The sequence below is a fragment of the Dasypus novemcinctus genome, chromosome 2, assembly GCF_030445035.2.
Source record: "Dasypus novemcinctus isolate mDasNov1 chromosome 2, mDasNov1.1.hap2, whole genome shotgun sequence".
NCBI lineage: Eukaryota > Metazoa > Chordata > Mammalia > Cingulata > Dasypodidae > Dasypus > Dasypus novemcinctus.
The window spans coordinates 145,610,519-145,623,084 of record NC_080674.1 but is presented as its reverse complement, the minus strand read 5'-3'; the positions used below and the strand labels follow the sequence as shown (position 1 = coordinate 145,623,084).

At 40.1% G+C, this 12,566-nt stretch overlaps 1 pseudogene; it reads left to right on the top strand.

Moving 5' to 3' along the window:
• Positions 1–669: 669 nt before the first annotated feature.
• On the top strand, positions 670–10,562 carry LOC101414891 (breast cancer metastasis-suppressor 1-like protein; annotated as a pseudogene).
• The last annotated feature ends 2,004 nt before the right edge of the window (positions 10,563–12,566 follow it).

Here is a 12,566-nt window from a genome sequence, read left to right as displayed (position 1 = left end):
ATACAAATTAACTGAAACCAAAAGATACTCCATGCAAACAGTAACCAAAAAAGAGCAGAATTAGTTATAATAATACCAGACAAAATGAACTTTAAGTATAAAAAAGTTGTAAGAGATACAAAAGACCATTATTTATTAATAAAAGGGACAATCCACCAGGAAGAAGTAACAGTCATAAATATCTACGCATCTAACCAGGGTGCTCCAAAATACATGAAGCAACCTCTGGCAAAACTGAAGGAAAAAAAAGACATGTCTACAATAATAGTTGGAGACTTCAACACACCACTCATATCATTAGATAGAACAACTAGACAGAAGATCAACAAGGAAAGAGAGAACTTGAACAATATGATAAATGAGCTAGACCTAACAGATATGTACAGAATGTTACATCCCAAATCAGCTGGCTATACATTCTTCTCCAGTGCTCATGGATCTTTCTCCAGGATAGACCATATGTTAGGTCACAATGCAGCTCTCAATAAATATAAAAATATTGAAATTATACAAAGTACCTTCTCAGATCATATTGGAATGAAACTGGAAATCAATAATAGATGGAAAAGAGGGAAATTTGCAAATGTATGGAAGTTGAACAGCACACTCCAAACAATCCGTGGGTCAAAGAAGAAATTGTAAATGAAATTAGTAAATACATGGAGACAAATGAAAACAGAAACACAACATATCAAAAGCTCTTTGGTCTCTGAGGATAGAGATAGTTGAGAAATGAATAATGAAGATTGCGAAAGAAGAAAGATGAAATGCTTAGATGAAATGTCCAATCTTGAAAAAGAATTTATCAATCTCAAAGACCAAATTTATAAAGAACAATTAAGTCAGATGGATACAAAACTACAGTCGTAGCTGGAAAGGCACAGAATGTTTGGAACTACTGGCAACTTTACAAGAAAACATGCAAATCCATACAAAGGTAGCAGGAATCTATAGAGCACTCTGCTTAGAATCTGGAAACAAGAAATATGAATGTGAAATTAAAGCTTGTCACCAGCATTGTGAGAATGAAAGCTTTTGTTATATGATATAGTCCAGAGTAAAGTAGAGACTTCTGCAAAGATGGCAGACTAGAAAGGCACAAGACTCTCTTCTCTCCCAGAAAAATAGTTAGAGGATAGGCAGAAGTGGCCAGGAAAAAAAGTGTTCTAGGGTTTAGGATTCCAGGGGAAGGCTGAACACCACCCAGAAAAGGGAGGGGTGAAGAAAAAGAATCTCAGTAGCAAAATTGTGAGCTAAAAGCAGCAGGTGCAACTGCAAAGCATCCTCCCCCACCCTACAGACACTTGAATTTTCAGGCCTTGAGCCAGAGGCTACAAAGGGGGACCCAGGGACCCACCTCCCCAGGAAAGGGGCAAGAGAGGGACACAGCCTAAGGCTGACTCAGCATTTTTTTAAAGATTTATTTTTAAAAATTTATTTCTTCCCCACCCCGGCCCATTGTCTGCTCTCTGTGTCCATTCGCTGTGGTCTTCTGTGTCTGCTTGCATTCTTGTCAGGTGGCACCAGGAATTCATGTCTGTTTTTTTTGTTTGTTTTTTGTTTTGTTTTTAATTGCATCATCTTGCTGCATCAGCTCTCCATGTGTGCGGTGTCACTCCTGGGCAGGCTGCGCTTTATTCATGTAGGACGGCTCTCCTTGTGGGGTACACTCCTTGTGCATGGGGCACTCCCACGCAGGGGACACCCCTGTGTGGCAGGGCACTCCTTGCATGTGGCAGCACTGCATGTGGGCCAGCTCACCACATGGGCCAAGAGGCCCTACATATCGAACCCTGGATGTCTTATATGGTAGGCAGACACTCTTATCAGTTGAGCCACATCCACTTCCCAGCTGACTCAGCTTTTGACCCACAGTTTTGGTCTGCTGTATCCCAGGAGCCCTTCCAGGCTGGGTGGGGCCATGCCATTATTTGCCCTGAGAGCTGGCAAGTTACTAAAGAGATCCAGCCCTCTCAATTTCCCTCTCTACTGATCAGGATGGTTGTTGAGGATGCAGAGGAGAGGGGAGTGGAATTAATTCCTACTCAGGAAAAGGGAGGGAGCTACCAGCAAAGGTTGGAGAACTGCCTCTGAGAACTTTGAGTTACAAGGCTCTTAGCCTCCAGGCAAGATCCTCTATCACATTGATCCTGTCCATGTTGCAGTGAACACACTCTGACTAGGTTTCGAATTGAGAGGGTGCCAAAGAGCACTATTTACTGGTGGACCAAGGAAGTGCATGCAAATAAGAGAGTCTTTTTCCTGTCTCTACAACCTCCTTCTGTGGAAACGGGTCTGCAACCCATTACTGGTTCCAGGGCCCAGATTTGAGCAACTAACAGGGACAATCCTAAAGACTCTGAACAAGTTGAACCAAGAATCAAAGAAGAGCAGTAACACAGCCTCCTGCCACTAAATGCCTATGAAAGATAAAGAAATTGAGCATCTGAGTAAACTCACCATCATAAGCAGATGCCTAGACATCAGCAAAAAAATTACAACTACACTAAGAAAATGGAAGAAATGGCCCAAGAAAAGGAATATATCAAAGCCCCAGATGAGACACAGGATTTGAGACACAGGATTTGAGACAAACAAATTTCCAAAATCAAATTAATGAGTTGAAAGGCAATATGGGTAAAGAGATAAAGAATATCCAGAAGATACTAAAAAAATAAAAATAAAAAACAAACAAAAAAGAAGATAGTGAGTGCAAAGAATAATTTGAAAATCTAAATAGAAAAGTAATAGAGTTCATGAGAATGAAAGACATAACAGGTGAGTTAAAAAACACAGTAGAGGCAGTGGACTTGGCCCAGTGTTTAGGGCATCCGTCTACCACATGGGAGGTCTGTGGGTCAAACCGGGCCTCCTTGAACCGTGTGGAGCTGGCCCATGTGCAGTGCTGATGCACACAAGGAATGCCCTGCCACGCAGGGGTGTCCTCCGCGTAGAAAAGCTCCACGTGCAAGGAGTGTGCCCTGTAGGGAGAGCCACCCAGCATGAAAGAAAGTGCAGCCTACCCAGGAATGGTGCCGCACACATGGAGAACTGACACAAGATGACGCAACAAAAAGAAACACAGATTCCTGTGCTGCTGACAACAACAGAAGTGGACAAAGAAGATGCAGCAAATAGACACAGAGAACAGACAACTGGGGAGGGGAGGAAGGGGAGAGAAAGAAAGAAAGAAATGAATCTTTTTTTAAAAAAAACAAAAACACAGTAGAGGCATACAACAGCTGACTCAAAATGAAAGAAGAAAGAATAAGTGATACAGAAGACAGAAGAGCAGAAATTGAAGAGAAAACACAGAGAAAAGAATGGAAAAAATTGAGCTCAGGGAGTTGGATGATAACATAAAACACAACAATATATGTGTCATGGGAGTTCCAGGAGAAAAGAAGGGAAAAGGGGCAGAAAGAGTATTTGAGGAAATAATGGCTGAAAATTTTTCAACTCTCATGAAAGAAACAAAATTACATGTCCAAGAAGCTCACCATACCCCAGTCAGAATAAATGCATATAGACCTACTCCAAGACACATGCTACTCAGAATGTCAAACATTAAGACAAAGAGAAAATTCTGAGAGCAGGAAGGGAGAAGCAAACAATCACGTACAAGGGACTCCCAGTAAGACTTAGAGTGGATTGCTCATCTGAAACCATGACGGGGAGAAGATAGTGGTATGATACATTTAGGATACTAAAAGAGAAAAACTGCCAGCTGAAAATTCTCTGTCTGGCAAAATTGTCCTTCAGATGCGAAGGTGAATTTAAAATATTCACAAACTGAAACTGAGAGAGTTCGTGAAAAAGAATCCATGTTTGCAGGAAATAGTAAAGTGAGCCCTACAGCCTGAAAGTAAAAGAAAAGAGAGAGAGGCTTAGAGGAGAGTATAGAAGACAACAATAGCAGAGCGAACTAGAGGAGAAGCTAAGAAGGCTTGAAGAGGATAGGCACAGCTTTGATATTGCCCCAGAGCTATGGAATGATGAGCTTCAGTCAAGAAAAAAGAGGAAGGATCCTGTCAGTCCTGACAAAAAGAAGCCAGTTGTTGTATCAGGTTCTTATATAGTATATATGCTATGAGATCTTGATATTCTTGAAGAATGGACAACAAATAGGAAGGCAATGGCTACAATGGGTCCAGACAGAGTGAAAACAGAACCACCTATGAAGTGGGAAGACATCGGCACCATGCTAGGTCTGAAGAGGGAAACTATATTTTTATGGTGAATGTATGGTGAATATATATATATATATATATATATATATATATATATATATATATGGATGAACAATATGTATTGATAAACAAGATGAATGTCCTACAAGTACCATAATTATTATACAACAATTAACCATAATGAAGTTTAGTTTATGAGGCCTGATGGAAGGAAATCTAAGCTTTACATTTCACAGCTATGGATTTAGGTGTTATCTAAATGTACCTTATTAGTGTTATGTGCCACGGGACTAAAAAATGTATTCAATAACTTAATATTCTCACAAATCATATGAAAATGTGTATTAGTAGGTAGTACTCTAAGTTGGTTTCATATTGATATTATTAAAAGAAAAAATAATAAAAGTTTAATCACAATCAGACATTTTTAACTCTTATCTGCAATGACCAATAAGTAAATGTGATAGTTTTCTTAAGCTTTTTTCTTTGGTTTAAAGAAATTATACAAATTAGTCTTATCTTTAGTAACTGTGTTCCTAAATGGCTATATTTATCTGCATTTAAAATTTTTTTTCCATAATTTTATCATTCATTGTGTATTTATAAATAAGCCTGATAAAATGTTTCCTATAAATGGTTTGTACTAGTACATTATTTTTAAATCAGAATGGAAATTTAAAAATACATATGTGTATACGTATGTATGGTATCGGTGTGGCTCAGTGGATAAGCATAAGCTACCCATATATGAGGTCCTGAGTTCAACCCCCGGCACCTCAAAAAAAATTTTTTTTAATTGAGGAATTACAGGACAGACGATACAAAACAAAGTTTATTCTGTGATATCCTCTCTGTCCCTATCATTTTTAATTTCCAGGCCTAGTAGACAGAGTTCTAAATTAAACTCACATCACATCTCCCTTATCTTTCCACACCCAGCCCATCGCCCATAGTTTTCTAGAGGGGATGGTTTTAATGAGTCACTTGAATTCAGTTTTTTTTTTTTTTTTTTTTTTTAATATTAGGAGAAGACCCTGGGGGAAGAATAAGCTAAAGAAAGATTGTGGAGGACACACACCTTTCTGTGACAGAACCTTTTGGTTTTTAGTTTTTTTTTTTCTTTTAAATAGTCTTTTTAGTCTGATTTTACATGACCTTTCTATCCTGTTTGGCTTTTCTAATTTGGGCTCTGGGAATATTCATTTACATATATAAGCACTTATTTAATTTTTAACATTTGAAGAGCTCTTTTAAGAATTTTCAGGGAAGTGGCTGTGGCTCAAGCAATTGAGCTCTTGTTTACCATATGGAGGACCTGGGTTCCATCCTTGGGACCTCCTGGTTAAAAAAAAAAAAATTCATCTGTTAATTTGATACTACCATCTGGAGGTAGGAAAATATACATTGAGAAGACAGACAAACACAAACAGACATACCAAGAGAAACGTAAAACTCATAATTCTTACTCCTTTGGTATGGCTGTTTTCAAGCTCTCCACTGTTTCACATCTCTGGTTTTTACTGCTTTTAAGATCTCCTCTGGAGATACACAGGTCCTACGGTCATGGCAGACAGTTCTGGATTTTGGTGCCTTGCCCGTGGTCCCTACTTTGGAGTTTGTGTTCCCAAGTGTGACAGAGTCGGACTCAGTTGTGACTTCTCTACATATTACCTTTTCTGTCCCTTTTATTTGAACCTAGAGTTGGTGCTGGAGTTGGTAGATGTATGTCCAAGAGACTTGAATCTCTGGGCTGTCCATGTGCCAGCTGGGCCCTGAGCCTCAACAGAGTTGCAACACGTACTCTCCAATTCATTGGACTAACCCAGGACAACTAACAAGGAGGTGAGGATGGACAACCACCACACCAAGGAACCAAGAGAGTCTACAACTGCAAACAAGAAAGTCCCATCCATCAGCTATGTGGGATTGAAACCCCCTCTCAATTAGAGGGGGAGTGAGCATCCCCATCCCAGAATCCTCAAGATTGGGGAATAAAATATGGACTAGAGTAGACTTACTGGTATCCTAATATAGACTTATTGTGATTCTAGCAATGGATGTGGAGACAGTGGCCAGCGGAGGTGCTAAAGTCAAGGAGAGGGGGAAAAAGTGTAATATGGGGGCATTTTCTGCACTTTTGGAATTGTCCTGAATGACATTGCAATGACAGATACAGGCCATTATATATCCTGCCATAATCTACAGAATTGAGTGGGAGAGAGTATAAACTACAATGTAAACTAACAATATAATCCATGCTTAGTGGCAGTACTCCAAAATGTATTCTTCAATTGCAATGAATGTACCACAGTAATGAAAGAAGTTGTGAACGTAGGGAAAAGGAGATGCGGGGAGTGGGCCATATGAGAATCGCTTATATGTATTTTTTCATGTAACATTTTATGTAATCTAAGTATCTTTTAAAAATAAATAAAAAATATATTTTAAAAAATCTCCTCTTCTGGGATTAGTGTTGCCTGTAATATGCAAGCTTGTTCTTAGAGACACTTTTATTAGTAACCAACAACCAATTAGGAACAGTTGAGCAGTATAAATACAGTTAAACACTAATTTAATAGTTTAGACAAACATTTAACACTTATATATTCTGGATTACTCTTCAGAAGTACACCTAACAGATTTAAGGTTCAGAAACTATTCAGTGGACAGACTCAAAGTTCAGGAATAAACTATTGATTCAAAACTGAAAAAGTTTTCCTGTATCCACCAGAAAATTTACTGAATTCCTCACCCACTTGGAAAGAAACCCAAGGTTTCTACTAGGTGATTAGTATCCTTTCTGGACTGGTGGAAAGTGCCCCTGGGCCCGGTCACTCGTCACTCTAGATTGCTATCTTCGTCCTCATAAATTGTGGGTATTGGGCTGTAGGGTTAGGAGTCTTTGGTGCTCCTTTCCTTGTGAGACTAGGACATTCTTGCTTCCAGTGCCCATCCTCCTTGCAGGAAGCACACTGCTGGGGCCCAGAGGCTTTCTGGGGGCCTGGAGGTCTTACCTTTCATTGGTCCCCTCTGCTGCTGAGGGGTTTGCTCAGGACTGCTACTAAAAGATTAGCACTTGATTCAGCTTTATATGCGATTGTTTTGTTCTGATGTTTTTCTTGAACTGCTTCTCAGTTATAGAACACCTTCAAAGCAATCTCTACCAGGGCTGAATTTGGTAGTCCTAGCCCTCCTTCTACTTTTTGCAATTTGCTACCAATATCAGGAGCAATCTAGCAAATAAAAGATGGATTAACATTTCACCTGTTAACAAGATCTTCCAGGTCTAAGTCAATAAACTGACAACATGCCTTGAGTTGTCTCTCTAGGAAGATGGATCAATTTTCATCTGGCTTTTGGACAATTTCCTGAATTTTGCTTAAATTGTTTTGCTTGGGGACCCCATTAATTATACACACTTTGTTTGGTCCCCTTGTTTGTTCAGGTTCCAATTAGGATCAGCTATTGGAATTGCCTGCCTTCTGGGGACTTGAATGGGATTGCTTGGGTTTCTATTGGTCAGAAAATCATGATCACGAGGCTTTTCTAGTACAAGTTACTTTTCCTCTGAAGTTAAATGAATATTCAGTAAAGATTGAATATCCAACCAACTTGGATTATAAATTGCAAATATAGACTCAAAAATATTCTCTGCCTTTCTGGGATCTTCTAGGTAACCAAGGATTTAATATTTCCAACTATAGAGATCCAGTGTTGACAATGGAGTATATATATATATATAAAAGCCCTGTAGCAGTTTGATATAATGATGAATTCCAAAAAGAAATAATGGATTATGCTTGTAATCTGATCTGTACCTGGGCATGATTGAGTTACGATTAGGGCTTTGATTGCGCCATGTCATTAGGGTATTGAGTCCCTGATGGATGTAGGATGACCGAATACCTGAAAGTAACTTGTTTCTCTCCCTGTTGCTAGGATACAAAGAAAACAATTGTATGTAAATCAGAAGGTAATGAAATGTAATCCTCTCTTTGGGCCAAATTCCACTTTTGGTGGTCAAGAATATCCTTTCGAAGCAGTGAAATATGAAAACCAGCTTCAACCAGTTGGCTGGACCTGCACAGAAGCAGCCCCTTGCTGTCCTCACTTCAACTTGCTTAATTAACATAGTAAAATTCCCAGCCAGGGGTGGAGTTATCTGCCCCTTTCTTGATGATGCAATGTATGAGCAAGCGTGATTTCCTGAACATGCTAATCATACAATTACATAACCAGCTATGTGTGTTCATCCATATGTATAAAAACCAATGCATAATCAAAGCAAATGCTAAGTAGTAACTTGGATATTTAAGCAAGAGTGAAACTGCAGCACAGGGAGTCAGGTCTGAGTCACTTTGGACTGGCCTTGGCTCCTTACCTCTGCAGACGTAATAAATGTGAGTTTGCCCAACTCTCGTGTTGAAGTTTTCTTCATGCCTTCTCTGGTTATCCATAAAGGCCTTGCTTTGAGGCCTAACAAATTGGTGACATCAAGGGGTGGGGACTCATGGATAAAAGACATGGTGAAGAGCAGAGTTGAGGGCTTTTAATGTTGGAGTTTTGATTTTGGAGTTTGATGCTGAAGACTTAAACTGGAGCCCTGGGAAGTCAGCACGCAGAGGAAAGAGAAACCAGCCCTAGGAAGGAAGGAACCTTGAGGCCAGGGTAAAGCAAGCCCCAGGAACATAGGAACCCAGGAAGCCTGAACCCTCGCAGATGTTGGCAGCTATCTTGCTCCAAATAGACTTTGGTAAAGGAAGTAACTTATGCTTTATGACCTGGTATTTGTAAGCTCCTACCCCAAATAAATACCCTTTATAAAAACCAACCAATTTCTGGTATTTTGCATCAGCACCCCTTTGGCTGACTAATACAAGTCCCTAGGTTGTCCTTGGTCATTTATTCCTGTGGATGCTTGCCTGAGAGGGAATTGGCCCTGGCTTTGCCCTCCTGAAGTATAGGCACAATTTAGGTCTTTTTCGTCCTCCTGATATGGAAGTGAGGGAGATATAGGGGCAATGGCATTCTCAATTCTCAAGGTACTTGAGATAATAATAGTATTTAAGAGCTCATCAGACCAGTTAGAGCCTGGGAGGATTGTTTTCTGGTTTCTATCCCCCTCATCTTTGTAATTACTTAACTCTGACTTTTGTAGAGATGGTTGATTAACTAATTCCTTAGCCGGCCAAGGTGGCAAGTCATCATTTTCTCTAATTTTAGTGTGCCAGGGACCTGGGGTCTGACTAATTGGCAGTACACTGTGTCTAAATCATTCTTTATGAAATTTGTCAATTTGGGTTAATGCCATAAAGCATTGGATGTAAGGAATTGTATCCCATTTATTTAAACTTCTACAGAATCGGTCTAACTATATAATAAATAATATTATACTCTAAAGATCCTTGTTCTGGCTGTTGCTGCTCACCTTCCAATGTATACTGAGGCCAGATTTCCTTACAAAGGCAAAATATTCTCTTTTTAGTAATAGGTCCATACCCAAATTGTTCCCAGTGTTTAATGATGCAACCCAGTGGGTTGCTTTTTCCCTTCACTTTCATACTCGGGCTTATTTACCATTCTAGTTAAAAAGTACAGAAACCAAGACCTAGGCCACCAAGATCAGCAATACTTCCTTATGCCAGGGGCTGCTCCTTCCCAATTTCAAAACCAAACCACAAAAAATAAGCATGGCAATTACCCTTATAGCTTTGGCAAGACATAATGTGCTACTGCGCATATGGAAAATAACACATACACACAAAACATACAGAGTAGAACCTGTTTTCTGTCCTAGCCTGAGGCCTTTAGGGATCCTGGAGGCCTGAGGCAAGAGATTCCTGTTCAACTCTCAGAGTAAAACACAGAGCCAGGCTTCACAAATGTCTGACCTAGGGAGTCCAGGAGTCCACCAGGCAGCATCATTCTCACAAGGGCACCATGTTGGGTGCCAAATTGAAGAGGGGCAGGGTGGCGCTCAGCTGGGTTTTTGCACTTGGTGTGGCAGAATAGACATACTGAACTAAGTGAGGAAGGAAAGGAGGATTTGTTTGCTGATGGGAGACTGGAGATGTACAAGCTCAAATCAGCCTTCTCCAACTGCAGACATTCTAATATTTTATACTATTGAGATGCTAAGGAATGGTTGGGGTGGAGCTGGACACAGGTTCCTTCATTAATAAACATTAAGGGGTTGAACATATTGGGGTGGGTACCAAATCAGGGTGAGTTACAATCATTATCAGAGATCAAGGTTCTGGGATAGGAAATACAGAGTAGTGGTCAGTCACAAGGTTTTCCATGTGGCTATCAAACAGGAGGGTGGAGCTGTGAACCATAAACAAAGGTAAGTTTAGTCTAGAATTACCATAAAAATGGCATGCATACACAAGGGTGAACCTAGTTCTGAGATAAGTAAATAAAGATAAGTCTACTCACAAAGGGAAAAAAAAGATGTTCTGTCTAGAATTACCATCACAATAATAAATATACACAAGAGAAATGGCTAAGTTTTGTGTAGCCATAAACAGGGGTTAGACCTGTTAGAAAGACCATCATAATAGCATGTCTAGGCTAAATCCAGCCAGTTTCAGCAATTTCAGATATTAACATTCTGCTATGTTTTATAATATGAAGACATCTATATAATTCTTAACCCTTGATTACAAAGGTTCAGTACGATGTCTCAATATAAGCTATACTAGGTTTTTCTAGTATTACAGCCTCAGTTTCTTCAACTAGAAGATAGGGATAATTTTTTAAAAATACCTCTCAAGATCATTGTGAGGATTCAATAATATAATGTATGACATTTAGCACAGGTCACTGAATATCATTGGAGCTCCAGTAGGAATTTGTAAGGCAAAAGTAGAGATCAGAGGGGAGTGGATGTATCTCAGTGGTTGAATGCTGGCTTCCCATGAATGAGGTCCCAGGTTCAATTATTCCTGGTACCTCCTAAAAAAAAAAAAGAAAAAAAAAAAGTAGAGATCAGAGAATCCTCTTGTATCAGTTAGGATTAGTTTAAACAAGAAAGGTTAAAATAACTTTTATTGGCCCTAAAAGCCTGATAGCAGGCAGTCTATAGTTGATATAGCAGCTCCTTGGTGTTCTGGGATCCACTCTCCTTCTAACCTTTAGTTCTAGATTTCATTAATAGGGTGTGACACTTAGTTTCTAGAACCAAGCTAGCTGCTGGAGTTCATGGCATCTCATCTACATTCTAATCAGCAAGATAGAGGTAGAAGAAGGAAGAGGAGAAGGAGATAGAGGGGAATGTGGGAGGGGAAGCAGAGGAGCAGAAAGGGGAGAGGAATAAGGAAGGGGAAAGAGGAGGCAGGGGAAGGAAGGGAAGAGAGGAAGGAAGGGGAGGGAAGCTGAAGGGAGGGGGAGGAGGAAGAGGAGGATAAGAAAAGAAGGCAGCAAAGGGTATATGCTAGTTGTGCTTTAAGAGTGTTTCCTAGAAGCTGCCACTCAAAACTTTTGCTTACATTTCTTTGACCAGGACATCATACATAACTGCAAGAAAGACTAGGAAATCTGGCAGCCAAGTGCCCAGCTAAAAATCATAAGTTTTTTCATGAGGTAGGAAGTGGTACTGCATATTAGTGAAGCAGGCTAGTAAAATAGGGAATCAATAAATGGATCTGGAAACTGGTGAGAAGTCCACATGGACATCGATAGTTCCAAGATGGCTGCTGGAAGACCCTCCCCCTAGATCTGCCCCTTAGAAGAAAACTTCCTCTGGAAGCCAGGAGAAGCCCAGGATATTCCCCCAAGGACTTTATTATTGGCCCCTCCTGGGAGATTGACGGGGGAAATGAGCAATCAAAACAGTAAACAGCTGTAACTCCTCCCCTGTCATTAACAAAGGGGTGGGATAATTAACAGCTCAAAAGGCAGGGACAGGGCTTAAGCTTTCCTGCACTCTGTTGCCTGTGGACCTGTTCCTCAGCACACCACTCTTGCCATTTTTCCTCTGCCATGTGCCCACGCAAGTAAACCTGGGGATTTATAACCTGTAATGGGAAATTGTAGTCTGTAAATCAGCCCTCTTTATCATTTTTCAGTCGCTTCCTCTCCACCTGGGACCCCTGCTCTGTTATTTTAACCCATTTATCTTCCCCCACTACTTGAATAAATTACTGGCCTAACTCACCTGGTGTGCTCTTGAAATTCATTTCTGCAGCATAGCCAAGATCCTAAATGAAATCTGGTTACATTAGGGTAGGCCATATCTCCAGTCTGCCCTCACTTACACTACTGTAACAACAACACCGTGAACTAAAGCAAAAAATCCGCCTGGCCTGCTCCTCTTTTCTCCCATTTTGGTGACTGAAACCGTTACCTATTTTATCACAATAAGAAACTTGATCT